General features: G+C 55.8%; 1 protein-coding gene across 1 annotated transcript in view; it reads left to right on the top strand.

Moving 5' to 3' along the window:
* Dscaml1 (DS cell adhesion molecule like 1) overlaps positions 1 to 26,621 on the top strand; it is a 318,732-nt gene that overhangs the window by 100,532 nt on the left and 191,579 nt on the right. The window lies entirely within an intron of this gene.

Genomic DNA, 26,621 nt, shown 5'->3' with positions numbered 1-26,621 from the left:
TCACCTCCTTCGCCTTCTCTCTCTCTCTCTCCCTCCACATCCCACCCTTGACCTCCTTCTCTGCGAGGCTCCAAGCCCACATGCCTACCGCCCTGGAGAGACGGGACCAGTGAGACCCGTGCCCAGCCGCAGACCTCTCCATCACAAACTCAGAGAACAGAAATCAAATTCAATGTGTCACTCACCCACTCTTGGGACCAATGAGAAGACAGCGCCAATAGGTGTGGTCTCGCTCACATCTTCGCGCACTCCACCCCCATCAGGTTTCCAGACGCTCTGCTGGACAAGCCTCCTCCCAGTGACCAGGGGGGTCCTGCCTCCGCGTTGGATTTTGGAGGCCCTGGGATCCTGAGGCCACTCTGCTCCTCTCTCTCACCCCCAGGCGAGTGCCTGTCTCCTTCTTAAACTGGTCCCCTTTACATCCGGGCGTCCCCAGGAAAGGGTCCTTGAAGGCACTCTGGCCACCTGCACCCGAGTGTGACTGAATTTGTCGCAACCAGTGGGAAGGAGGCCCCAGATGCCCGGGGCACACCATGGGGCCTGTGCAGAGTAGGGGCCCAGGTGGGGAGGGAGACGGGACAATGGCCGCTGCAGACCACGTGGAAGAGCCAGTTCCTCCCGGGCTCGGCCACTGGTGTGGGGGGACCCCGTTACCTCTTGGACACAAAGGAGGGCCAGCCCCACCCTGTGTCGCTCGCTCCGTGAGCTCCTCACACCTGATCCCTTCAGAGGGCGGCAGGGGCTTTTGCTGGGGGTAGGGCCTCCTGAGCTCTGAACCAAGGGCGGCTCCCCCGGCCCAGCAGCCCTTCCCACTGGCCCTTCTCCAGGCCCCTGGTCAAGGGGCTCAGCGCTGCTGGACCTTCTGGCTCAGTGCAGAACCTGGGGCTCCCATATCGGGAGGGAGCCTGGGACCTCACTCTGGGCCCCAGCTCCTCCCCCTGTGGCCCTCTGCCGTCACCGTCACCCACGGGGTCTACCTGCAGTCATCCCCCAACTTCGAGGAGTGAGACCAGCGCACTCTCCCTCCCCACCCCGCCTGGTCCCTTCTCTGCACTCCTCCAGGGGCCCAGGCTCTTCCCCGTCCCTGTTCCTAAAAGTAACCCCAGACGAGGGGCCCTCAGCGTCCACTCTCATCACCTAAGGGAGACCCAGCTTCTGCTAGGACTCGCCATCTCCTTCCTCAGAAATAACAAGACGGGGCGACTTTCAGGACGTTATTCACCTGTAGCTCACCTGGCCACACTGTGGGGACCAGACAGGGCAAGTCTGCAGAGAAGGAAAGGCTCGCGGGGGCCGAGCTGCTGCCCAGAGCCGACCAGAGGTCAACGTGCTCCTGCCTGCTCTGGGGGGGCCCAGGGCTCACAGCAGCTGGAGGGGTAGAAGGCAAGTGTTGGCTCTTCGGGAACATTTGTGGGTCCCCGTCCTGAAGCCCCACACCCTCAGTCCTGGCCTCCACCACCAGCCACGTCAGCTGGGGACATGGAACCTCTGGGCTGCCTCTGGGGGTGCCTGTGCCCCATCACTCTGCCTAGACCAACATTTCATGCCCGGTCCTGACCCTGGGTGGGCCTCCACCCTGTTTACTATTAACCTAATCATAAAAGGTAGGGAGAAAGGACGAGAGAGGAGGGGTAGGTGGAATGAAAAAAATAGGCCCTGCCAGGGAATCAGGAGGCCTGGTTGTATCTCTATTAGTTTTCTGTGTGACTTTGGATAAATCACACAACCTCTCTGAGCCTCACTTACCTCATTGATGAAAGAAAGGGACCTAATAGGATGATCTCTAAGATTTCATGCAGTTCCAAAATCTTGACTCCTCCTATTCCCCCCACATCTGATCCTGTGCCAGTTCATCCCAAAAAGTTGGGAGGGAGATCCCTCGGACCTCCACACCCTGGGTCAGTCTTCAGGCCTGGCCTGGCTCTGCCCTTGAGAGAACTGGAAGGGGAACCTCCTCGATTACCAAGTTTTCTCCCACAGGGCTCAAAGCTCTGGCCCCACAGGGCCTGGCCTCTCCCCGGGTTCTTCAAGGGCAACTTTGGAGCTGTCTTCCCACCGCAGCCCCTAAGAGGGATTTGGCAGCCGACTCAAGTCCCATCCTTTGACTAAGGATCTGAGCACTCCACAGGCCCCGGCAACATGCAAAGAGGGTTAGACTCCATGCAGCACCTGGTTCTGGAGCACACACAGCCTTCATTCTTACACTGTGACGTGGAGGCGCTAACTTTCAGGGACCGACAGTCACATCAGCACAAGCTGGAACCAGCCATGGGGTCTCCTCCCTCCAGACCTGCTCTTCCCTCTCCGTAATGAAGCTCCTCACCCCCTGGTTAACTCTGAGGCCCTGCATATGTTGGGTTTTGGTACCAGGAATTAAACCTGGGGCACTTGACCACTGAGCCACCTCCCCAGCCCTTTCTAATATTTTATTTAGAGACAGGGTCTCACTGAGTTGCTTAGAGCCTCACTAGGTTGCTGAGGCTGGCTTTGAACTCGAGATCCTCCTGCCTCAGCCTCCCGAGCTGCTAGGGTGACAGTTGTGCCACCGTGCCCGGCTGTGTGGTTTTGTGTACCGGCATCTTCACCCAGCACAACTCTTCCTTTTTTTTTTTTTTTTTTTGTTAATGAAATGTGTGAACAGTCTGTTCCCAGCTAAACACAGGGGCTGGCGAGTTTGGTACCTTCCTGTGCAGGAGGGAGACAGGTTCTGAGGCGGCAGGGCTGGCAGAGGGGCAGGCTGCCGGCGGGAGGTGAAATGGGGAGGAAGAAGGAAATGGAAAGATCAGTGTGAAACTTGGTGTGTGATCTGTTTCTCTTTCATTCTCCTGTGTGCAAACCCCGCTGTGGGCCTTTTGATTGGAGCATGGGCACAGGGACTTGGGGAGGCCCTGGCCCTTTTACAAGTGAAGCAGTACATCTATGGGTCAAGAGAGAGAGATTGACACTTGGGATGGCCTTAAAGGAGATAAAACCCTCCTTTGGGTCTATTCCCTATTATCCATCCCCAGGGAGGGAAAGAAGGCCAAGATACGGATGAGAAAAAGACACCCTTCTGTGTCCTTTAAAGCTGGTACTGGGGACTTGGCTGTGGGTAGACAGAGACAGCCAGGTCTGTGATAAAATAATGGCATCTAACATTTATTTGAGACCTCCTAAAAGCCAGGAGTTTTAGTTCTGCAGATATGTAGAATGTTCCTCCCACATTATATCTGAGGAAGATGAGATCAGAAAGATCAAGCAACTTGTTCAAAGTCACACAGCTTTTAAGTGGTGGACTCAGAATACAAACCCAGGCAGTCTGGCTCTGGAGACTCCATGCTTAACCCCAGTGCCATAACGAGAAGGCTTTTTGTAGCTGTTGGCTGGGTGACCTCAGGCTGATAACCAGCCTCTCTGAGCTTCCATTTTTTATAGGGTTATTAGGGTACTCTAATACCAAGGTGATTGTCAATGCACTTTGCAAACTTTGAGGCGATGGTAGTAAACTCCTGGATGACGTAGCTCCGGTCCCCCTCTCCCTGTTCCCTGGGAGAAGCGGAGTGCTTGACGTCCACTGGCCCTTCTTCACCTTTCCACTGAGAAGCCCCCAGTCCAGCTTGCCACTGACCTCTGGGAAGGACACAGCCCTCACAGGGGGGTCCTGGTGACCAGCCGTGCTTGGCCTCTGGCCATTTTCCTGGTTGCTCAGGAGTGGGCAGTCCCTCGCGTCCTCCCCTCCTTTCTCCTGTCATATTGCACACCGGAGTCTTTAGAAGCTGCCAGAAATTCCAACGGGGGCAGGGTAAGATGCAAACTGACCCAAAAAATCACAGGGTGTTCAGAAGTACTTCCTGACGGTGGAACCGAGGGACGGGAGGGAGCGGGTGGCCAAGCTGGCCAGGAGAGGCCACGTCCTCTGCAGAGGTTCAGGGGCGCTGTGGCACGGTGGGGAGTGGCGGGATCTAGGTCTGAGTCCTGCTCCAGGTGCCCTGTGGTCCCTGACAGCCCCCGTCTCCTCGGGACTCTGGGTCTCAGCGGGAGGAAGAGGGCTAAGCCACGGAGGCTCTCTTCCCACCCTCCCCCTCCCAGCTGCTCCAGCCAGCCTCTGGCCTTCGCACCTTCCCCTGGGAGGGCCACACTCCTGCTCTGTCCCTTCTGGACTCAGAGACACGGGTCACATTCTCTAAACTCGGAGCTGCCTGCCGATTTGGGTCCCAAGAGCCACAGAGCTCCTGGGGGAAGGGCACCTTCTGCTTGTCCCTGGTGGGAGGGAAAACCCAGATGCCATCTCTGGCAGCTGTCACTCTCTGGGAAGCGTCCTCGGCAGGCAGGCAGTGTGACAGGTGAGCTGGCGTGGTGTCAGGCTACCTTTCAGTGGAAACAGGACGCGTCCCCTTTCTGTAGAAGGCAGAGTCCTTCCCGGGCTGCTGTCAAGGGAGAAGGCAGGACACGTGGAGAAGCGCCACCTCCTCCACCTAGTGTGGGACACTGTGCCCTTCCCAAAGAAGGACGGGCAGGACCTGTGGGCGGAGGCTGGGGGGTACCCACAGCGCCCCAGGAACAGGGAGGGCGGGTTCCCGCCAGGAAATCTGTGGGTTCAGGTCGTGGCTGGTGCAGGAGGGCGGCAGGGCGGCAGGCGGTGGGAAGTGTCTGGGGGTCGGCCTGGAGGAGGAGGAGGGTGGAAGGTGTCCTCATAGGCCACCCAGCCAGGGCTTTCCCAACGGGGGCCCCCAGCCCCTGAGCGGAGCGGTGCTTTGTCCTGGGCTGTCTGGTCCGTGACAGTGCGTTGAGGATCCCGGGTACCCAGGCACCCCATCTTTGGGACAACCCAACCACCATCCCCCGACTTTCTCACACCACCTCAGGGGAGGGGAGGGGGTCCCCCTGCAGGGAGGACCACCCTGAAGGTGGTGAGGGACCACCGAAGGCCAAAGCAACAAGTCAAGATCAGACGCAGCTTTAGAAAGTTCTTGCAGAGTCTGGACAGGAAGGCTGGGGCCAGGCAGGGCAGCCCACAGACGGACAGACGGACGGACAGACGGGAGCTTAGACAGACATTCCTTTGTGGTGTTGTTAGATGGAGAGGATCTGCGGGCTGGGGGGCTTCGTGGGGGATTTGTGGCCCACCCAGTGCCCCAGGAGGGACTCCCAAGGAGGCAGCGAGGAGAAAGCCCAAGGACCAATTTATTAAATTAATTAAAGGAACAGTCTCCACGAAGGACGTCCTCACGTGGTTCTCTGTCATCTCTTTAAATGGAGCCAGGGCAGGATGCTAGGCCTGGGAGGGGCGGGCGGCAGGGAGGAGAGGCGGCCTCTGAGCAGCCATGGGGCTCTGCAAATTAAAAATGGAAATTCAGTAAAGGCCTGGCAGGTCAAGAGACCTCTTTCCATCCTGAACTCCCATGGCCGAGGGGGGTGTCTTGGAACAGCCTGGAGGGTGGAGGTGGCTGGCTTTCCCGGTTGTGGCCAAGCCAGGGAGCCTTCCAGGAGTGGGGTGGCCTGTGGCCCCAAGACAGTGATCCCCAGTGTTCAGGTCCCCAAGGCACTTGTTGAAATACAGATTCTGGTTTCCAGGGCCAGAGACTCTGCATTTCTAAAGAGCTTGCTGGTGACGCTGATGCCACTGGCCCTGGCCTCGGGGACCACACTGAGTGGCCCAGGAGCCTTGTTGCAGTGTGTGGGCTTCACTCACTTTCCAGGGAGCGTGCTGGGTGTGGGAAGCAGAGAAGAGAGTGGGGCTGCTCCACGTGTCCGCCCTGGGGCCAGTGAGCTGTGGGATATTCAGTTTGCAAAATGCAAGATGAGAAACCAGGGGCAGAAGAAGAAAGCGAGAGAGAGGAGCAGAGCGGCCTCTTCAGTGGTCAGCGCTGGGAGAGTCCCTCTTCTCTTGGACTCTTTGAAGCTATGTGTGGGGCTTCATCCCCCGCAGGCCCTGAGCTTCCAGAGGCTGGCGTCTCCTGATACCTCTTCTCTGGGTTGTCCTCAGCTGTCACTGCAGCAAGTCCAGACCCTTTTCAGGGGAGGTGACCACAGAGGACCCTACCTGACAGGGTGCGAGGCAGCTGGAGCTGTCCGACCCTCTCAAAGTCCCTGTTTAACCTTGACGGGGAAAGTGGGAGGATTCAGGAAGGCCAGCCCAGGGGTACTTAAGAGTCCTGGTGACCTGGTGACCTGCTGTGGAATGGGATCCGTGCCACCATGCTACAGGGACGATGGAAAGGCTGCCTGATTACAGACTGGCCTGAATCAGTCCCCCGCCCCCGCGGCCCTGGACCTGCTCCTCCGTACCTTGGTGGAGAGCTTTCTAGATCCATGAGAAGCCCTGATCAGGGAAGGCCTTGAACTTTCCACTCACTGGCCTGGCTGGATCGGAGGGGCCTCATGCAGGCAGGTGGGACTCCCTGCGCAGAGTCCCTCGGGGCCATGGAGGCTCTGGGCTCACCGAAGCATCAGGGAGCCACAGTAGGATACCAGATGTGGGGGTCGAACTAGGATAGGGTGTGTGTGTGTGTGTGTGTGTGTGTGTGTTGGTACCAGGGATTGAACCCAGGGCACTCAACCACTGAGCCACATCCCAGCCCTTTTTTATATTCTCTTTAGAGACAGGGTCTCGCTGAGTTGCTTAGGGTCTCTCTAAGTTGCTGAGGCTGGCTTTGAACTCACCATCCTCCTGCCTCAGCCTCCCAAGCCGCTGGGGTTACCGGTGTGCGCCATGGTGCCCAGCTTGGCATGTGTTCTAGAGGGAAGGGTGTGCCAGACTCGGCTTGGGCCTCTGGAGGGGAAGGGGCTCCGCGGGCCTCTGCTGGTGCCCTGGCTCCCCAGCAGCCCCGGCTTTGGGTTCAGACTGCAGGGAGAGGTGAGGGTGCTGGGAGACTCAGAAACTGTCCTGAAAGGAGGGGCACCTGGTGACCGTGGGATGGGAGCAGGCCATGCTGGACGAGGGACGTGGCCACTCACCACAGGCTGCAAAAGCCCCTGCCTCACCAACAGCAGCCGGATTTCAAAGCAGCCCGAGCAGAGCACCCTGTACTGTGACCCCACTCCATCTTCAAGGCCTCCCCAACGCCCTTCCTCCTGCTGGTCCCCCTGACCCTCTGGGGGAGGAAAGGTGGCTGATTCTAGTCCTACCAGTCTGACCTTCTGCTGCCTGGGGACAAAGCAGGGCCAGGACCGCCTCACAAGTCCTGCATCTGCCAGGACCCCCTGGGGCAGGGTGGGTCTGGGGTGAGCCCCAAGCCTGTGGGGCCCAGCACATGGGGGTAGGGGACAGATGGCCTGCAGCTCTCCCCTGCCCTGGGCCCAGAACCCATCACCGCAGGGTGACGGGCCCAAAGCAGGCCTCCTGGAGGCAGTGAGCCCGTCTCCCATGGTACCGGCCTGGGGCCCATCTAGACCCCAGGTGGCCTCTGACCCACAGAAGGCCACAGGGCGGTGGGGCCGGGCCTGGGCCCTGACACGTGCCCACATAGCTGTGGCCACAGATGTCCTCCCTGGACCTGCCCTGGACCTGTTTGCAGAGTGACCTTCTCTGAGTCTCGTGAAGTGGGGGCTCTCCCTCCTCAGGGTGCTGTGAGGACCCAGTGAGACCCGGAGCTGGAGTACTTAGTCCAGCACCCGCCCTGCAGAGCGCTCCGCGAAGATGTGCCAAAGAGTCACCCAGACCCACGGCAGGACTGCCGCACCCCTTTATTGAGCAGCTGAACTCGGGGAGTGTGAGCAGGACACAGTTTCTTTCCCTGCCTCGGCCGTTCCCAGCGTCTCTGTCGGGGTTTCCTTCCCTGCCCTGCACCCCACCGCACACAACCCCGTAGCATTTCTGCTCTTACTACTGAGTCTGAAAGACTAGTTTCCCCTCAGCTCAAAACCTTCTCTTGACTTCCATCTCATTCCAAGTAAAAGACAAAGTTCTTGCCCACGAGACCCTGCAAGAGCCTGCTCCTACCTCTCTGTGGCTTCATCTCCTGTCACTTCCCTCATCCATCCCCTTCTGGGCACAGTGCACCTAGAATGTTCCACTTTCCCTCCAAGGTGCCACTTGCACCAACTTCTGGCCTTCCTACTTACTGTTCCCTGTCCTACTTCCTGGAATGCTCTTCCCCCGGAAACCTACATGGCTCCCACTGCCTTCAGGAGGTCATCTTTTAGAAAGCCTTTCTCTGAGCCTCTAACAATATAACCCCTCCCTGCACACAGTCTCTCTGCTTACCACTCACCCCTTCCCCAGGACTTAACACCATCCACATACAAGGACTTACTGATTCCTTCCTATTATCCCCACCTCGCTGCAGGCTCCAGGAGGGCAGGGATTTTGTCCACTCATTGCTGTGTCCTCAGGGTCTGGGACAGTTTTAATGTCATAGTGATGCACAAGAAATATTGTTCATGAAATCTCAATCAAAACTTTAATTCTTCAAATATCAGTCTCCTCTTTCCTGCCCCACCATCCACCTGCCCGTCGGGGACTCACCCAGGCTGGGTGACCTGCAAGGAGAAAAAGGGGTGAACTGTGTTGCATATGCGTGGCTTCACCTGCCCCCGGCCCAGGAGCCAGGAGCCAGGAGCCAGGAAAGGGCTAAAGGGCCCCTTGCTCAATTGTCACCAGCCGCCCCCCCACCCCACTGTGATTTCCTCTGGGCCCTCTAACCCTGCACCACTCCCCGGTGACCTTTCTATTTGGTGTCCTCCGGCCACGTTAGTGCCAGCTCTAGACCACCCACACAGTTCCCCTCCTCGGCCACAGTAGGTAGTCCTTGGGGGCAGTGTCCTCTGGGGCGGCTCTGTCAGAGGGACGAGGCAGTGTGCGTGGGACGGGGCTCTGGAGCAAGGCCCTGGACTCCAGTGCTGCGTCCAGTGCTCAGGAGCTTGGTGACCTTGAGCGAGTCCCTTTCTTTCTGTGCTCGGGTGCTCTTCTACAACCTGGTTGGTGCAGTGTTTTACTAGGTGGCATTTAAATGACATGACAAGCGTAAGGCTCCTAAAGCAGAGCCTGGCTCTCAGGGTGCTCAGCAGCGGTCAGCCGGGGTTCCACCCTTGTCCCTCCGTGGTGTCTCTTCACCCCTCTACTGACAGAGGCCCCCATATTCCCTCCCGAGGCCTCCAGAACCTTCCTTGCTGCCTCTGCCCAGGTTGGCCAGCAGCCCCTGCCCTGCAGCCAGAGGCCACACCTTGCTGCTCTGGGCCTGTACTGGACCAGGGATGGGACTCATCCTTCGGGCATGTGTGGGGACCGCAGAGCCCCACTGTCTTCAAAGGTGATGTCACCCTCTCTCTGCCCTCTCAAGAGACGGTCGTGCGCCTCTCCCCAGGCGGGGGCTGATGTGGGCCCAGGGGCTCGGGAAACAGGTCCCACCGGGTCCCACCCCACCCACAGCCGGCCTTCAACAGGCCGGGCCTCTTCCTAGAACAGCCTCGTCTCCTGGGAGTCTGGGTTGAGGGCTTCAGAAGAAACCAGACGCAGTGGGAAGCCAGGATTCACTTCTGCCACACAGACTCAGTGCGGGTTAGAACAGAAAAGACCCAGGCCCCTCCAGGAAACCAAGGCCAGGATGATGGAACGGTGACACCAAGAGTGTCATGTCCCCGTCCCCCCCCGCCAGGCTGCAGGTCCCCACTGGGGCTCTCCTGCTGCTTCTCCTGTCCTTTGTGACTGTCCTTGATGTGGGGGAGGTCGTGCCCTCCAGCATGAACACCTGGGGGCACTGAAAGGAGCCTGGGCCTGTGACAGCCACCTGGGCCTGCTGGAGGCCTGGGCGAGAGGTGCTGCCCCCCCCCCACCCCCGGGAGCTGGTCCTGCCCTGGCATCGGCCCTGTGAAGTGAGGCTCCGACCACGGGGTCACTGGGGAGGGGGTCAGCTGAGCAGCCACTGGTCAGACAGCTTCTGGTCACCTCTGGCCACCTCTGGCGGAGGCTCTGGGACACCTCCGTCTGTGCAGCTGTGGAACAGAAACCCTTTGGGGAAGGCATCGTGGGCTGTGAGAGGCAGAAACGGGGCCAGAGCTCAGCCCAGAGCCCCACAGGCGTGCAGAGGCGAGTGCAGACACTGTTCCCAGCCCTCCCCCTGTGAGGTGTGGCGCAGCCTGGAACCCGGGACCACATCCCCACCCCGCGTCTTCCCACCTCGCACCTTGCGTTGGTGGAATCTCCACTTTCCAAAGCTTTGCCTTCTTTTCCCTTCTTCCCTTAGGATTGCTTTAATATATATATATAATCAAAACTAGCAATGCCTTTTTTTTTTTGGCCGATGTGACAATATTGTCCAACCTTTAGTTGGCTCTCTGTTTGTTTCTGCCTCCATCCTAATGAACTTTTGGTGAGAATCTGGTGGGTTTGGAACCTGCTGGCAGAATGGCAGCTTGATGACCCTGACCCCTCCCTGCCTCCCTGACCCCTTCCCAGAGTGAGGCCACCCCGTTGGGAGGGAGGAGCATAACTAGGGTCGAGGACCGTTTGTGCTGTTTACATTTAACCAGGAGGAAGCATTGATGAGGCCCAGGCTGCCATCAAGAGCTGAGCTTCGGTGGTGTACCCTGGGGCTGTGGTGGACGGGATGACCTGGACGTCCACAGCTGACCTTTACGCCTAAGCGGAAATGACGCCCTGGTGCTGCCGCTCCAGCCTCTGCTGGAGAGCTGGCGGGACACAGGGGCAGCAGACCCTCAGGGTAAGGGCAGGTTTCTTCCCCTGGGACCAGCTGCAAGCTGGGACCTGGGCCCCGGCACAGCTGGCAGGGTAGGAAGTATAACTTGGGTATTTTGTGGTGCTCTGAGCCTTGGCAATGTCTGTGTGCAGGCTTTGAGATCAGATTGGTAGAGATAGACTATCCACGTGTATGATGATAAAAGCTAACATGCGGATACTAAGTCCTTTTGGCATATTAACTCATTAAATCTTCATGACAACCTTGTGAGGAAGATGCTATTGCGGTCCTCATTTTACAAATGGGAAACAGAATGGGTGATAACTTGCCCAAGGTCACAAAGCAAGGACTGAGCCAGGCAGCCGGCTCTGGCATCTGTTCCCCTAACCTTTCCGTTGTCTGCCTGATGAGACACTTTACATTCCCCAAATCTATGCCTATATCATCCCATGTGACCCTGAGTGTCCCTAGGGGACTAGCAGCCACAGCTGATTTGCCCCATTTTACAAACATGGAAATACAGGCTCAACGAGATCCTCCGACTTGTCCAAAGTCACCGAGCAGGCAGCACTGGCATTAATATCCCAAGAGAGGGCTCGGCCCCTGGAATGGAGGCCACAAAGCATGAGGCTAGGGGGCCCATGCCATCACGGGGTCCCCACGAGCTACGAGCATCACAGCCCAGCTTTCCAACTCAGGGCCCATCAGCGACCCCTCCACCTGGCACCCCTATCTTATCAAAGTGGGGTCACCGCCTCAGCACTCTCCCCCAAAGAAGGCTGAAGTTCCTGTCTCCAGGAGTGACTGCACCCTGGTGTTGACCGAGGAGTGGGATATCAATGCCCCATTACTGAGGCAGTGTCCCTGTGTGCTGCCCCTCTCTGGATGTCCCAGGCAGATGCAGGAGTCCGCCATGAGGCCCCAGCCAGGCATGCTTTTCTTCTGTATGGCCTGAAGAGAGGCGACCCCTGGACAGAGAGCTGAGTGGTTACAGAGAAAGAGCACCCTCAGAAAGCCCTCGGGGAAATGGTGCCTGAGCTCTCCCATCCCTGGCCACTCTAAGGCTTTCTGTTGCTGCCTGCTCTGTGACTTTGGACAAGTCTGATGACCTCTCTGAGCCTGTATTTCCACATTTGTATTTGACCGAGTGTGAGTATAGACTACCCATGTACTGCCATGGGGCTGGCCCAGCAGGTCCCTGGGCTTGAGTCAGGAGTGGTTGGGACAGACCAGCCTCCACACAAAGGTACGTTAACCTGCATCCTCGCCGGCCCAGGCAAAGGAAGCTTCTCCGGAGGTCAGCGCGGTCTTGGCTTCCTCCCATGGACAGGTTCCTATTTAAAGCTCACAAGGTGGGGGCATCCAGGGTAGCCCGCTGCGTGAGCAAGCCTGGGGGAGAAGGTGGGAGTTTGTAGGAAGAAGGTGGAAAGATTCGCTTCTAATTGAATCCATGTCTGGGCACCGCTCTCCCAGGCCACCTCTAACCTGCACGTGTGCACAGAAATCAGGAGATAAATAAATGGAGACGCTGAGTTCCGGGGCAGCCTGGAAGGTTGGGGAAGGAATCGATGCTCTCCCCAAGCAGCTGTCCAGGATGAAGTGTAATAGTTAATAAAGGCTGACTGTGCACACACACAGCTGGGGCCAGCAAACAGAGGAGCGGCCCGGGGAAGGGGGGGGGCGCCTCCCGCTCGGCACGCCCCTCCCCCACCCGGTGCTGATCGCAGGCTGATTAAATCAGGCTTCCAGGCAGTGGATCCAATTAGAGGGGGCGCGGGAGTCTGGGGTGCTACGATGACTGCACAAGACATGTCAAGTAATCCTTAATCTCCCTGATTTGCTTCCCTGGGTCAGGAGTTTGGTGGGGGCAGAGGGAGCAGGTGGTGGACGGAATGGGGAGGGGAGCAGAACAGCAGCCCTGAGCGCTGGGACCAGCCCAGGTGGAACGGGAAGACACCGAGGCAGGATTCCCGCCTTGGGGAAGTCCCCCCAGGAGCTGGCTCGGGAAGGGGCTTTATCGTAAGCAGATCTTAGGAAGGTGGAGGATAATTCAGAATCCATGGCTCTCTGGCTTTGGAGTGTGTTAATTTTGCTCCCAGAAGATTTACCCAAGTCCCCCTGGCTTGCGTGATAAAACTGTGTTGGCCCCTTTCGGTCACATCTGCACCAGCAGTAAGGGGCCAGGACTCTCAGACTCGAGCTAGGAGGCTGGCAGCAGGAAGGCTCTGGGAGTTTACAACTTGCCCAGAGAGAGCCACAAAAATAGGCCACGGAAACTGCTTGCCCAGAGAGGTGGGGAAGCAAGGGAGAGCTGGAATGTTCTAGAGAGACTAGATCCAGGCAGCTGTCTGCAGCGGCTTCCTAGAGGAGTTGGCACGGGACCCTGGGGACAGAAACATTTAGCCCACAGGAATGGCTTCCCTTCACTTGCCACCTCCAGATAGAGGTCAACCAGAAGGCCCCTGCCCCTCACCTAATGTAAAGGCCACTCGTCCTGCATGGATGATGGTCGGGAAGTTTGCAGTCTGCCAGGCCCACGGTGACACCCCATCTGAGGGCCACAGGAGAAGAGCAGACAGAACCCAGGATGATGACACCTGACAAACAGCAGGAGACTGGCGTTTCTGGGAGTTGCCACCACGGGATCCCCTGGATGCCCCTGGCTAACTCTTGAGATTGCTTCCATTGATTCTCCCGGAACTGTTGCCTGCAGTGTGCTCACGTGGAATTCCTAGAGAGGTGGCAAGTCCTTGTCCTTGGAGCACCTTCCCTTCTGATTTTTCAGAAAGGTGCTGAAGCCTCAGGTGTCTCCGGGAATCTTAGTTAATGGATAATCCCTGTGTGTGTGGGGGGGGGGGCAGGGTGGGAATGGTCACTTGGAAATCAGTGGGGGCCTCTAAGCACCAATGATGTCACCGCCATCTCCTCTGTCCGTGGGCGCTAGGCCAGGAGGTGGGAGGCTAGAGACAATTCTTGCTTTGACACTAACCCTGCTGGTTCCTTTGCACGAGTCTAATCTCCTTGATACCCAATTTCTTCATCCTCAAAACGAGGGGGTCAGACTGGATGGGCCCCAGGGTTTCCTTGATTCTAAAGATCTGTAATGCTGGAGATGGTCTCCCCTCTCCCAACTCTCTCTCTCTCTCTCTCTCTCTGACTTCCTATTACTGTGGCCACGGGGCTTCTATTTTATTTCCTTCCATGTTGCAGGATCTGAGCATCACTTTTGACTGACTGTAGGTGTAATAGAATTTGTACTTTCTCAAAATTTAATTACTAGCAGTAAACGATCAATCAATCCATTGATTAACTACTTATTGATTCCCCCTGACATGGCTCCGAGACAGTTAGGCTGCATTTGGAACACAATCCTTTGGTAATTGGCTTATCCTGCCGGGCGCAGAGGCTTTTGTTAAAAGGCATTTGGGTCTTGGTAAATGGCTTTTTATCTAAGTATTTATTTCTCAGATCTCAGGACTGCTATTGGGAGACATTTTCTGTGTGTTCTGGGTTTAGCAGGTAAAGACCTGAGATGTAAACATGGAATTCACATGGCTGCCGATGATATACAGCGCAAGCCATTCTGGCCCTTTAACGGAGGGTCCCAGGCCCCTTAACTGAGGGTCCCAGGCCCCTTAACAGAGGGTCCTAGGATAACTCATTTTGCCTCATGGTACCTCTGGTAGCTTCCCTGTAAAGCCAAGGTTTGGGGCTCCAGGATCTCTAAGGGTTCAAATTCCCTTAACTCTGAGTTTAACTCTCTTTTTCACAAACAGTCTAGCTTAAAGAGACAGGAAATTTACATATCAAACACCGCTGCAGGTCAGTCGCCCAGGCTGCATCCCTCTTGGGGAGATGTGGATGGACCGGGTGATGCTTTGAAGTGTGAACACTGAGCGCATTCCTTATGCCAGGCACAGGCCAGAGGGAATTGGCCTGAGGTTTCCAAACGTGCACCCCTTTCAAGGTGCAGCCACGTCCCAGTCATCCGCCGGGCGGGGGTGGGGTGGGGTAGGGGGGCGCGTGGAGAAAGGAATTTGCCTGGACCTCCTCTGCCACCCCAGCCCTCTGTGCTCCTTCCCTTCTGTGGAGGCATGGCCTGCCCAGAAAGGTGAACTCACCTCACGGTCCACGTGGGTCTGCCCACTCCTACCCCGTACCACTGCCCAAACCCCCCATGGACTCTGAAGTGAAGAGGAAAGAATCTTTGAAAAACCTACTGGTTTGGAAGGTCCGTTTGGACACACAAGTAACTGAACTATGACAGAAGTGGGAACCAAACGACCCCCGAGCACAGAGGCGTCCCCTCCCTGGACCCTCATGGCATCCGATGACGGGACACACCTGGACCCTTGTGAGCCCGCCACTCCCGCGTCTCAGAACCTTCAGGAGCCCCCCACATTCTAGAAGCAGGTCCAAACCCTGGTCAGGACAGACCAGGCCCATCTGGATCCAGCCAGACCTGCCTCTCCCCTCCTGGCCTGGACAGGAGGAAGCGGTGGGTGAATGGGTGGGCTTGGTTTTGAATGACAAGGGAAGTTGAGGTTCATTCTTTGCGCTTAAAGTTAGGAACAAGCGGCCAAAGCCTCAGAACCATTCTCTTGGTTTCTTTCCTTTCCTGAGAGGCAAACCCAGATCCCTGAAGACCTAGGAGATGGAAAGCTTCTCTCCTTTAAAGAGGACCCAGCATCACAGACCTGGCCGGGCCATGTTCCAATGGTACTTCATGGCGCCGTCCCCTCACCCAGGGAGCTATAGCTACACCAATCTCTTGGTGTCTCAAATAAACCAGGGCCCTTTTCCCGTGTTCCTTTGGCCTGGAAAGTCCTCCCCACACTGCCCCTATGCTTCATATTTGGATCTATCTTGTTCTTGGGTCTCAGTGTAAATTTTCTCAGTGAACATCTCTTTTCTGATGAGCCTCAAGTCATTCTTGTCCGTTCTTGTCCGTCTCACTCCCTGCCTGGCTTCCACACTGCCACTGCACTTTTGTTGCAGTTGTTTTTAACATGATCCCCGGCTAGGCCAGCCTCTTAGCACCAGGACTGACTGTCTTGGCCACTGGCCTGTCTCCAGGGCCTTGGGCAGGGCTTAGCACTAAGGATGACCCCTAAATCACTATTGAATAGATGGACAACCCAACGCAGACGGCTTGGGCTGGAGGAAGTTCTGCTGGGGACCTCACACTCCTCAGCCCAGGCAGATGGACCTTGAAGGTCTCCCAGGGCAAGGTGCCACAGCCGGCAGCGAGGCAGAGCAGCCCCAGGGCCTGTCCCCACACCATCTGCCCACTCTGGTGCCCACCCGTGCCAAGGCTGCCAAACCCCTTGAAGCGGCCTTCAATGGAGGCCTTGTCTTTGAGGCTGCATTCCCCGTGGGAAGCCCTCTGCCTTTCTCCTTTCATGGGGCCTCTTTGCTGCTGGATTGACTGTAATTGTGGAATTTGCATTTGGTACACCTGCAGCAAGAGGCCCCGGGGGGCACCTAGGCCTTTGGAAATCAATAGGAACAAACAAACAAATATATGCACAGGAGGGGCAGCCGGAGAGGAAGGGAAGGAACACATCCCAGTGCCAGGCTCGCCTGCCTGCGCCCAGAGCCGCCGCCCCTCCCCCGCCGCCCCCCCAGACCGACTCGGAGCTCCTGCCAGAGACCCCGCCTTCGATCACTACAGTGAAACCAAGACTGTAATTTCGGTGCTAGCCTGAATGGGTTCATTTCTTTTTATTAACTCCGGCACCCGGGTTTTAGGCAAGTTGGCTATTGTTCGAGCCACGCTCCTCTCCTCTCCACTCCCCACGCTTTGAAGCAGCAGGAACAGCCAGAAGGAGATGGCATTGAACAGCAGAAGTGGCTGCTGTGAGACCAGATCACCCCGCAGACGGATGGAGACTGGAGCTGCCTGGGGGGGACGGAGGCGGAGGCTCTCCGCCTGGAACCCAGCGCTGCTCAGGGACGGGCACGGGTGCCCTCCTGGGCTCACCTGCCTGCTGGTGTCCTACAATTAGAAAGGGACCTGGCCAGCCTCCCAGGTACCCACTGAGCTATAGCATAATGAGGCAAACACCCAGCGAGGCCTGCTCTTGACCAGGTGCCTTGACATATCCTCCTGCATACGCCAGAGTTTGCTGAGAGCTGGACCAGGCTCCCGAGACACCGGCTGCTGGCTGGAGCTGCTCTAGAGTGAACTTGTCCCTGAGAATCTGTAGACCCAAGCACCCTGCCAGGAGAAGGAGGGCATGACGTCATCACCCAGGGAAGGAGTGTGGCCTCTCTGGGCATGGGTTTCCTCATCCGGATCTCCATCTCCCACAAGGACAGGGACCATATTGCTCTTTTCCTACCTCCCTCCCTGGCATGTAGCAGACCTTCAGGGTTTTTTGTTGTTTTTTTTTTTGTCTGTTAGTTTGTTTGTTTACTGCTGAGGATTTAAAGTATTTTTAAAGGAATGAATAAATGAAAGACAAAAGAGATGGAGAGAATAATGTCCCTGTCCTAAGGTGGTATACGAATGAAAGAAATCATGTCTGTACAACCCTCATGCATTCCAAATGCTAACGGCGGCGTTGACTGTGATATTGTTCTCAGAGTGGTCCTTGCTCCAGTGTCAGGCACCTAGGGGCTGGCAGCTCTGGCACTAGATCCCATATCCTTTCTCCTCCAGGAAAGGGATCACGGGACCCAGCATGACTTTAATGTGTTCGGTTACAGGCTGGCTCATGGGACAGGGGGAAGCACCAGATGACAGGTGGGTCCCTTTCTGCGGTGAGGCTGCGGCCAAGCCTGGACCCACCTTCTTCTGCGTGTCCTAGTTAACCTTGCGGGCTAGATTCTGTGTCAGGGCAGGAGGTGGCTTCAGAGAGCAGTCAAAGCAGAGGAGGGAGCCAAGTGGGAAGCAGTCCTGTGTGTAAAGAGGAAGAGAGAGCCGAGACTCGGGCGGGGAGGGCTGGGGCACCCACCTGGGACCTTGCTGTCTGGGCAGGTGAGGCCCTGGGAAGTGCAGCCCAGTGGAGGCCAGGACCCTTTCCCAATGCTGGCTGCTGGAGGCTGCTGGTCCCTCCCTGCTCTTGCCAGCTAGCCCCTCCAGGAAGCTAGGTGTTGTTCCTTGGACCCCCACTGCTGTCCTGACCCCTGCCCTGGGTGAACTCACCACGTTGGCCAGACCCTTAACACCTGCCGACTGCCCACCTGACGTGACAGCCTCACCATCGAAAACACATGGTGGGGGGCTGGGGATGTGGCTCAAGCGGTAGCACGCTCGCCTGGCATGCGCGGGGCACTGGGTTCCATCCTCAGCACCACATAAAATAAAGATGTTGTTGTCAGATCAGGCTGGGCAGGCAATGGCCAAAGAAGGCAGATTTAAAAGGGCCGCTGAACAGGCTTTATTGGGATATCACCCCCGGGCGGAACTCCATCAGACCCACAGAGGGGACAGAGGAAGGGTCTGGGGAGAAACCGCGTGGAAGCTCGACGGACTGGACTTTTATGGGGCTTACAGCAGGAAGGGAAGGGCTTGGGACAGGAAAAGGTGTCTCTAGGGTCCCTTGCCCCCTTGGAGTTGGTCAGGGGAGTTGGCTGAACTCCAGGATTGGCCAGGGGGTCCTGCTGATGGACAGACGTTAGTCAGGAGATCTGGCTGATTGACAGGCGTTTCCAACGGCATCTGATTGATGTTCAAAGCAGCGCGGGCTGCTTTGTTCTAAGTCGCCACTAAGTCGCCACCAAGACACTGCCACCGACCTAACAGTTGTGTCCACCGAAAACTGAAAAATAAAAAGAAAACACACGGTGGCAAAAACACCGGGGGTGATGTTGGTGTGCATGACAGGGCACTTACCAGGCACCATGTGAGGCCCTCAGGTCATGCCCATCACTATGTTGGATCCTTCCAGACGCCTGGCAGAGGCAGAGACGTTGCTATCCCTGCTCTACAGAGAGGAGGTCAAGGCTGAAAGACCCCAGAGGAGCCACATTGAAAGCCAGTCAGAAGTTGCCACCTCTCTTTGGACCTGATCTCCTGCAGGGCCAGACTTTAGAGAAGTCTTGTGCCCACAGCTCAGGTCTCACGTTCCCCACCACCTGAGGCGAAGATGATCTCTGCGGATGGGACACAGGCTCAGGGGGTAGGGGTGGGAGGTGGGAGTTGGGAGTTGAAAGTTGGGAAAGGGCCTGGAGACATGGGTGAGGGGTGTCAGGGAGGCCCGGCAGCAGCAGTGGGCAGATTCCTGGGTAAACAGCACAACTTTGTCATCAGGGGCTTCTGCTACAGCTGGGGGATGACAGACCAGGAAAGAGGCAGGAACTCCAAACACGAGATACAGCAGGGACCAAGGGGACAGTGTACGACACAGAAGTCCAATCAGTAGAGGCCAGGGGACTCATATTGATCCTGCACCTCCTCATACTCACCATGGAAACCGCGGAGCACGGCTCTGGTTCCTCGCTTTTGTGATCTTGTTTGATCCTCGTCATCCTTTACAGTGGTATTAACACCCCAACTTACAGATGAGCTCATGGAGGCCCAGGGGCTGGCTGCAGGTCCCACAGTTTGGAAGCCCCAGAGACTGGACTTGACCTCAGGCCTTCTGGAGTCCATGCCGTTCCCCCACAGCTTCCAGGGACCCCGGGTTAAGGAGAGGGCCAGCTGGATGCTGGGGTTGTGGGTACAGAAATATTTTTTAATGTTCCTTTCCTGTGACTCAGAAAGGCTGAAACTTTGGGGGCAGGTTTGTAACCTATTATGGGGACCTAGGGAGGTGTGTGGTTGCAGGAAAAGAGTCACTCATGGTGTCACACACAGGGGTCTCAGGAGCAGCCCAAGGCTCTAACTGCAGTGAATCAGCCACTGGTGACTGACAGGTCCTTCCTCAGTCCCCCCTCCCCCCAAGGGCAGCCTGGTCAACAGGCTCTGCCCTGACCTTGCTATGACATAAATTTTTGCAAAAGGCCCTAACTTCCCAGAGCCATGGGCTCCTCATCTGTGACACACAGAGGCTGGAATGACCCTAGTACTGGTTTCCTATTCCCTAGCGTTCGGCCAGTCTACACATGGGCAGTAACTTAGGGTTGCATGGCATGGCCTCGCCCCTTGGCCTCACCCCGTGGCATCCCTCAATAATGGAGACAGTTAGGATGGTGGCGCAGGCCACAGTCTGCTTTGGGACACCCGAGACAAAAGCCAGCCACACTCTTAGCTTCAGGGGCTGGTGCTCTGGTCCGGGAGGACTTACTGACGGGAAGCGTGCATCAGAGGCCGTGAAAACCACACGACTCGACGCCAACCTGGGAGGGGCTCAGAAAGGAAGTGTTGCAAGAAGTTGTCACCAAAGACCCCACAGGGGAAATGGGACTCTGAGAAGGGGAGTGCTTGGGCTAGCTATCCCCGGGCTCTGCAAGTGAGAGAATAGTAAGGAAAGGGAGAAAGAGCTGCTGCACGGGGGTGCCCGGGGCGGTGGACAAACCACAGCAGCATTGACGGACAGAGCTCTGAAGGCCCTAGCTGGGAAGGGACAGAGGGCTCAAGGCCTTTGAGAACATCAGGCCTCCCTTACTGCACTCTGTATTCTCATTAGCATGTAAACCGGGCCATTGGGAAACATTCCCGTGAAACCCATGAGCACCCGTAACGCTCATCAACCAAAAATGTACTGAACTACTCTGTGCAATATCCATTAGGGGCTCAGCATAGTGCGAGGTCCTTTTTTTTTTTTTTTTTAAATTGCGATGAAATTCACATAAAATGCTGGATGCGTTTTATTCGTGACCCTTACACTCCAGAACAGCAATGTAGAGTAGGTGTGTTTATCCCTATTTTTGCAGAAAGGGAAACTGAGCCTCTAGAGCTCACACAACTTGTCCCAGGCCACCTGGCAGAGAGGTAGCAGAGGGACACCAGAGGGTAGATCTATGTGAATCCAAAGTCTTATCCTTTCTATGGCATTGCAATTCATAAAGGTACTTATTTCTATAAATTGATGGACAAATAAAAATATCTGCTCAGAAAGCCTATCATCAGCCGATGCTTCTCAAAGTGTCACGGTTATAGATTTGGCAACTGGCCTACCATAGTCCCTGGTGGGCCTGGGCCTTCAGTTCTTTGCAAGCTGGGCTAAAAGTGGGCCACCTATTGTCGTTCCTCTGGGCACCCTGAGTCTTGGTCCCCTCCCTGACCCCATCCTGGAGCACCCTCTCTCTTCCCAGGCCCTGCCCCTCCCCCTGCCGCTGTGAGCCGCAGCATTTCCCGGGTGCACTGTTGTGTATCAAATGCTCAGTGTTGGCGCTGAGCGACACGCACGGCAGCCGGCCCTCTGTACTTGTTACAGCTCGGTGGAAACACCCGCGCTCTTTGGAAGAGCAGGGGAGGAATCAATGTTTCAGTCGCACTATAAATAATGTAGTGCGAAGGATGTTGTGTAAGCGGTGCTCTGGGTTTTGCCAGGAGGTATGTTTTCCTTCTTTCTCTCTCTTTTTTTTTTCCTTTTACCTTCCTTCCCCAGCCCCTCTTGATTCAGTCCAATACAAAATGCTTCCCACCAGGGATCAGAGGAAGACAGCTCCGCTCCAAGGAAAGGAGAAGATTAAACTGTTAAAACTAAACAAATCAATCCCAGTAGGAGGAGAGCGCCTGGCCTGGCCTGGCCTGCACTGGGCATTGATTTGGGGACCTTAAGAGAGGGAACCTTCTGGAAGAGGCGGGGTCTCGTCCTGGCAGGGGTGGGAGAGGAGCAGGCAGCGCCCTGAGCAGGAGGCCTCTCTGGAAGAGGGTTGGGGTGGACTCTAGCCCTTCCACTTTCTCAGCCCTCCACACGGATGAGCTCCCAGAGGGAGCTGGCTGGGTTCTGCTTTCAGGATGGGGGGTCACGGATGGAGTGCGACCCCAAGGTGTGGGGTTCTGGGAACCAGGCTGGGAAACCAAGGGCAGAGCAGAGGTACAAGCAGAACCCAATTCACGGTCAAGGTGGGAGCCAAGGGCTGAATGAACCCCATTAAGAGAGCCCAGCGGTCACTGATGGGAAGGTGAGATGGAAGGTCAGAGGCCAGGCCGTGGTGGCAGGAAATGGCAAGGGTCTGAGAACGAGTCTTTTGCTGAAAGATGCCTTCCTCTTCCTGTCCTTCTGTGGTTCAGCCAGAATGAGATGGGGACCTTCCCCAGTCGGGGGGCAAGCAGATGTGGGACGTCGAAGGCAACAGCCACTCCAGTGGGCTGATACCAGGGCACCAGAGGACCCGTTGGCCTTTCCTCTGGGACTACATTTCTTCAAGTACGGGACTCATCTGGGGAGCTTGTTTTTAAATATGCAGATTTCTTGTCCCCGTTCCAGCCCTACCAAATTCAAATTTTGAGTGGGCCCAGGAATCTGCATTTTAAACAAGCACGTTGGTGACTTCTTGACATGAATTTTGATAACACCTGTTGGGAGCTACATTCAACAGTATCTGGTTTGAAAGGGTCTGCTGGAGAAGGCCTCTCCCATCTTCCTGAAAGCCAATAACCCTATGTCATTTAACACTGGTCACTTGACAACCTACAAGCATGGATTGAGCACCTACTATGTGCAAGATTGCTCTAGGCTGTTGCCTAGATCCATAGACACAGTCTTTAGGTGGAAGGGACCTCAGAGAGCATTTGCCACCCCGTGAGAACATATCCTGTGGCAGCCTTGACACGTGGTCATCCTTGAGCTCGCTACGTTGAGAGGCAGCCACGTCCTGGGTGGCTGGATTGCAGGTCCTGACTCTGCCTCCAGGCACACAGGCCACACCTGCTCCCTCCCACACATGCCAGCCTTTCAGCTGTCACGTTCCCTTGAAGGCTTTTTTACAGAGTGAAAAACTACCATTTGCAGGAAAGGAAGAATTTGCCTTGAATCCTCACCTGCAACAGCCTTCCCTTCTCTGGATGCTGGGGTTAGTGGCCGTCCTTCATAAAAAATGACATTTTGCTCCTAGGATGGGGTGACCGCAGAAACAAAAACCCTAGGCAAACCCCCTCTTCCCCCTTATCTGGAGACAGACCAGCTTCTGCCCTGGCAAGTGGTGTTTGGAGACTGGTTCCCCAACAGCTTTTGGTGGCAGAAGCCCTTGCAAGAGACCCAAGAAGTAAGTTGCCTTGGGGCCACTGCAAGCTTTGGTGCTGAGTCTCGCAGGCCAGGGATTCAGCCCACAGGTGGCCCAGCCCTGGACCGTGCTAGGGGATGCCAACTCTCAGCTTCACATCCTGCCCCCTTCACCATAGTTCAAGTCCCATGACCAAGTGTCACCTTCTGACTCTCTCAACTCTTCTCCATGAAGGCAGCAAAAAAAGTTTCTCTTTAGCAGGGAAAGAAAATGGAGAAAAGTGCCCTTTGACAGAGACGATCCACAGAGGGGACTAAGCCCTGAATGGTGCTTTGTACACTGGCCTTAGGGAGGGATGTAAGAGAGGACCAGGTGGCAGGCGAGGAGGATGATTTGAGCTGTGGCATTTGGGACTGATTGCAGGGGAGACAGTCTGGGGCCGGGGAGGCTTCATTATAATAATTGTATCCTTCCCCTGTAGTTACGACCTTGCAAATGTAACTCGATGTTTGTAATGAGCCATAATTAGACAATCACCAAAAGTTGCCGAGAGTAGAATGCATGCAAAACCCAGCTCGCAACAGGGCCCTGTGTAGTCCCTGTTGCCTGCACCTGCTCAGCTGCCGGCCCCCTCTTCCCTGTGGCGAAAGCTCTGGGGAAGGCCTACCATGGCCGCGGCTACCTCCAGGCTGCTCTGCTGTGACTTGGCCAGGGTCTGTGGTCCTCCAAGGTGCCTCCCTCTTGTTCCCAGGCCTTGAGTTTCCTTCTGCCATTTCCATCCTCCAAATTTGAGTCCCTGGATCATCAGCTCTGAAAAGATTGAGCAAGACCCTAGGATTCTGGGGTCCTAGAAGTCCTAGGACCGGGCCATGGCAGCACACATCATCCCTGGAAGTGACCTGGGCACTTCACTATTCCTAAGAAAATACCGGTCTCCAAGATTGCCTAACCAGAAAGTGGCTAGTGACAAAATACATTCTCTCTTTTCCACTAATAGGAGCTCAATCCCTAATTCAAAGGGACCCCTAATGAGGATTTTAGGTATTGACATTGAATATAATGGTACAGGAAGAGATATCCAGGGGTAAGAGGTCCTTCTCCAACTCAGGATGCAAAATCACTTCCAGAAACGCTGGCCCTATATCTCAGCTAAGCCAGAGTCCCCACCCCTCCTGCATGGGTGTTCCATGTGAATGACATCCCTTAATCGAATTGTGTCCCGGCAGCATACGCACGGCCCCTGTTAATGCTAATGACGGCGAATGGTGCTCTGACCCTGTTGGCAGCTGGGCCCTGGCTCCCCGAGTGGAGCGAGTTTGAATGTTTACAACATTTACATTTTAATTAAAATCCTTTTTTGGACTCTCCAGAGTTTCCATGAATCTATTAGTCCCTCTCCAGCCTCCTTCGTTATGGAAAAGTTATTTCAGAGGATGGGGACTGTACTAAGCCTTCGCTCTTGCTGGTCATCAGTCCTCTTGGAGAACCAGAGAATCCAACCCATCATTTTTCAGATGAGGAAACTGATGCCCAGAGGGAGAAAGCCATTTGCACACACATGGGCTGTGGCGGAACCGGGCTCTCAGCTGACCCTGGGCTCCTTGTCTGTATTTTAAACATTAGACACAATTTCAGAGGAGCTGGGCAGGGCCCCTGGCCCATGGTGGTTTCAGTCTGTGAGACAGAAAAACAGGGAAGGATGCCGTGAAAAGAAGTGATTCTTAATGAGTTTGGGACAGGGTATGGGGCAGATGACCCACGCCAGGCAAATCAGGGGGCTGCGTTGCTAAAATGTGCTGGCCACAGGGTGAGTCCCCAATCATGCCACAGAGCCAGCCCCGTGGCCTCTTGGCCTCCCTCAGGAGCAACTTAGGGAATCCAGTTCATTCTGAAAACTGGTGCTCTTTGGGCTTCACTCGAACAATAAAAATGTTCTGAAGGTCTAGACCAGTCGAGCTGTTTTGGAAGACAGTCTCATCTCCCTGGATGGGCAGGACCTCAGACTGACTCCTCCATTCACTAGGTGGCCATGATGGAAGCACTGACCCTCTTTTTGCCTCAGTGTCCCGTTGTTACATGAGGTCGCTGTCAGTAGCTTCACACCGTGTGGTCAGGTTGGTGTCAGATCCACGTGAAAGTGCTCCTTCACCTGGACGGCACTGTGACGACATCCAAGCTCCCCGTGTGGTCATCGCAGCTGGGGAACCTCTTCCTCTACCTCTGGGGGCAAGGGGAGCATCAACGAAGCACAAAAGAACAGTCTTCCCAAACTGGCTCCTGTTACTGCAGAACTGCACTGGATTTGGCCCAACCACTTAGCCCTCCAGGACCCTGGGATACCCACAGTGCTTCCACAGGCCGGGAGACAGGTACCCAGAGTCAGGAAGGATGGTGGTCAGCGGACAGGGAGCATCTCTGTCTACTGCTCCACTTATAGGCTGGTGAGTCTGGAGATCAGATCTGTACCTAGACAAAAGGGAGGGCCAGATGGGCTGAATAGAAGCGAGGGCCTAATCTTTACCCAGTGACCCGGGGGCACCTCTTTAACCAATTTTTGCTGCAATGACACAGGCAACGTATCTGGACATTGGAATGCTGTGGTGAAGGTGCAGGGTAGGTATTTCATCGACACTTCTGTTTATAGGTTAGTTCATGGCTGAGCAACTACTCTACCTAAGGAGGGTCCTGGCCACTTGAAAATGTATTTATGCTAATCCTGAGCTATTTATCGCCTCTTTTCTCAACCAGAATATATTGTCTGGGGCTTCTAATTTTTGTTGTTCTCTTCTGACATTTGGGCAGAGAGAGGGCATAGGGGATTGAACTCAGGGGCACTCAACCACTGAGCCACATCCCCAGCCCTACTTTGTATTTTATTAGAAACAGAGTCTCTCTGAGTTGCTTAGGGCCTCATTTTTTCTGAGGCTGGCTTTGAACTCACAATCCTCCTGACTCAGCCTCCTGAGCAGCTGGGATTACAAGTGTGCACCACCACACCCGGCTCTCTGCCGAGACTTGAAGTCTTCTTTGATCCGGGACAGCTGTTGACATGGGCTCTTGGATGGAGCCAGCCTTTCCAGAGCACTCTGATGGCCCGTGCCCTCTTCACAGTGACAACCCAGCCAATCTTAGATCTCACTCTGAAGACAGGAGGCTTAGATCTTGGTTGGCCAGTGATGGGTGACATCACCTTGTTCCTCTTAATGCTAAAGTCTCCCTTTGTGATCCAGTGGCCCTGCATGACCTTGGACAAGGTCTTGCTCTTCTGGGATTCAGCTTCTCAGTCTATAGCCTTTATAAATGAGGGAGTCAGCCTTCTTCACCCTGTCGAGGTGGACTGGGAGATCCCCTGGACATCAGCAAGAGTGACAGGAGACACCCCATAGCTTGGGCACTCCACCAGCAAACCGTGCAAGCTCAGGCCATTGGACACTGAACGTGTGGCCTAAGCTCCAGCGACTCGAGGGCTGCAGGAGGCCCCCAGGGTGGGTCCTGTGCATGCTTCAAAATGAGCCTAAAAAGAAGCTTGCGTTCCCCCCCACACCCCCCAGTCAGTCTCATGAGTCTGCGGTCACGGCGCAGGCTCTGTGGTCAATGAGCAGGCAGTGGCATGGTGGCAAGGCCATTGTTCTCGAGTAGGCAGCTCATGGTGCCTCCATGCCAGCTGGCATCCTGTGACCGAGCCCGGCTCCAGCACCGTGAGGCGACACCAGCAAGCAGCAGCGGCCGGCGCTCATTGTGCGGTGCCAGCTCACGCACCGGAGTCAATCACTCCTTGACATTCCAGGAGAAGAGCACTTTGTCCAGCAGGCACCGAGGAGCTCTGCTTTTGTGAGGAACAATAGTACAGCAGACTAGGTACCTCCGCAGCCCCGGGATCTCGGGGTTAAGGGAGGGCCTCAAAAGGTCACCAGTCTTAGTTCCCCTTAATGCTAAAATCTCCCT

The sequence above is a fragment of the Urocitellus parryii genome, chromosome 4 (assembly GCF_045843805.1).
Source record: "Urocitellus parryii isolate mUroPar1 chromosome 4, mUroPar1.hap1, whole genome shotgun sequence".
NCBI classification, from domain to species: domain Eukaryota; kingdom Metazoa; phylum Chordata; class Mammalia; order Rodentia; family Sciuridae; genus Urocitellus; species Urocitellus parryii.
This window is presented reverse-complemented; position numbering and strand designations above follow the sequence as displayed.